This window comes from Telopea speciosissima, chromosome 9 (assembly GCF_018873765.1).
Source record: "Telopea speciosissima isolate NSW1024214 ecotype Mountain lineage chromosome 9, Tspe_v1, whole genome shotgun sequence".
Taxonomy (NCBI): domain Eukaryota; kingdom Viridiplantae; phylum Streptophyta; class Magnoliopsida; order Proteales; family Proteaceae; genus Telopea; species Telopea speciosissima.
Genome location: NC_057924.1, coordinates 60,645,954 through 60,648,552, shown reverse-complemented (window position 1 = coordinate 60,648,552; position 2,599 = coordinate 60,645,954).

Here is a 2,599-nt window from a genome sequence, read left to right as displayed (position 1 = left end):
TATTCCCCTATTGGTGAAATATGATTGCCAGGAGGCTCTATTATTATTCCAAACCCCTCAAGACACCTATTCTGCCATGTGGACTAGATGATGATTTGAGAGGACATGGTCTTGATTAGCCTATGTATTAGCATGTATTTAATGTACGTGTTATGCATGTGTACTGTTACCCTAGTCATTATCCATTATCCGGCACTCTCTCAATTCTGAGTAAGAATAGGTAGTTTAGACTTTAGATAGATAGAAGGAAAAAGAACACGGCCCGGTTGCATTACCTGCATCCACACACAAAGGGGGGGTGTTGATCGCACCGCCCCTCCTGTTGGATGCACCTGTGTGTCTCCTCATTGGCTCCCATGCTGATGCAAGCGCCATGCGATCGGGTAGCATTCTTCTTCCCATAGAAAAATATGAAAATTGATAGCTGAAATATGTCATGACTTCTCGAAACGTCACAAACAATTGTGAGACCAATAACTACCTTTTTTTTCCCTATTTTATAAGTTCTAGAAATGAAAAAATTATTAAGGGACGAGAGCAATTGCAAATCAATGGAGTAGCTACCACATGCTTATATCTATCACATCGATGGGGTCTCTCTCTCTCCTACTTGTGTGGAACGCCTATTTTGCTTAGACAAATATCAAATCATGGTTTTAGGAATCAGTAATGGATTAGCCATATCAGCTGATTCGTATCAATATCGGTCGATATGAATCCACCAATATGGTATAGATATGATATTCTCATGAAAAAAAAAATCGTTTTGGGGAGAAAGAATGTTACCTGGTTAGGTCGCGTGCAATGTGCACTCAGACATAGGGCCGTGCAAAATGATCAATGCGTCCTCATGGAAAAGCAAATATCCTTTGGGGCATGACGGTCTTTTTTGCACGAACCAGTGTCTGAACACAGGGTTTACGCACCACATGCAACCAGATAGTGTTCTCTCAATGCGACCAATATGTATTAGTATCTACAATGACCGATACCATAACTCTACCGTGAACTAAATCCATGATAAAAATTAAGCAAAGAGAATGACAAAATATGTCTTTGGACAAACATGAACCATTGAACATAAGAGATTTTGTATGATGCAAAATGATCGATTCCTATATCCCTGCACAGAATCGATCATTCACTCACTCAATTGGTTGACACATGCCTTCCTGAAGACGAGCTAAATTCTTGACTGACCAACTTGGATAATTGGCTCGGTCAAATTAACAAAGGGAAATTTTCGGCGACCCCCACTCTATTGGATCGTGGAATTAATGCCACCCCATTAAATCCCAATATATCAATTTGGGCCCAAAAACTAACAGAAAGACCTTTTTAACTGTTAATTAGTGATGTCAGCATGTTAGATTTTTTTAAAAGACTATTTTGCCCTTCCCCTTAAAACAACTAAACCCTAGTCTTCTTCTTCCTCAGTCAACTTCCCATCTCTGCAACTGGCACTGGTGCCCATCTCTCACCTCTGCACCCTTGCACAGACTCACTTGGGGTGGATCTTCCGAGCCCCAACTCCAAACCCAGTTTGGCCTCTGCCTCCCTCTCTTTCATCCTCCACGACCTCAACTGGCTCCTCAAATCGAGTGTCCTCCACCAATCGAATGCCATCGTTCTCTCTCAACCCTGTCCCGGCTCCGGCAAAGAAGAGCTAGGTTTTTTCATTTGCAACCTCTTCGCTCTCTTGCAGATCAGAGGCATCGAGTTCAAGAAGAAGGCCCTGGATTCGCTGCTCCAGCTCCTCAGAGAAGATGACAAGGCTGCTGTTTTGGTCATAAAAGAGGGCGACGTTGGTTGCTTAGTCCATTTGCTCAACTCTAGTAATCCATCTCCCTCAGTTCGAGAGCAGGCGCTGCTTACTGTTTCTCTCATTGCCACCGCCAGCGATTCATCCAAGAATTGCATCATGGAAGAAGGGGGTTTGGGCCCTCTACTTCATATTCTAGAGATGGGCTCTTCGGATTTGAAGGAATACACACTCCTTATCTTACCGTTGAACTTCAAATGTTAGGGCAATTGAGAACCTGCAACCACCGCTTCTTCCTTCTTCCATCTTTGCGATCTTGCTCACCTGACAACCTTCAATCGGCCGATGACTTGCGCTGTAAGTGAACTCTTCTCTCCATTCTATCTATTCTCTCTACTCCTCCCTTCCCCTGCTACCTGAGCAAACACATTCCCTTCCCATGTTACAGGCGATCTTGCTGTCCCCTGATGAATGATCGATAGATTATGGTAGGTTTCATTTTATTTTATTTTTTAATTTTTCCTTGTGCATCCAATTCCTTGTTTAATCAAAGACTTGGGATATAAGGTTTGAACAATGTGAAGGAAACAGATCAGTAACATGAAACGGATCAATTACTGGCTCAGGTTATGGGATCCGGAGACGAAGAAGAAGGGAGAGGAAGAGGGAGACGGAGAAGGCTGGGGTTTTTTAGTCATTTTACTTCTACTCGGTTAACTCTCTGTTATTTTCGTTAGTTTTTGGACCCAAATTGATATATTGAGATTTAATGGGTTGGCATTAATTCCATGGTCCAACGGAGAGGGTATCGCCGAATATTTCCCATTAACAAAATGC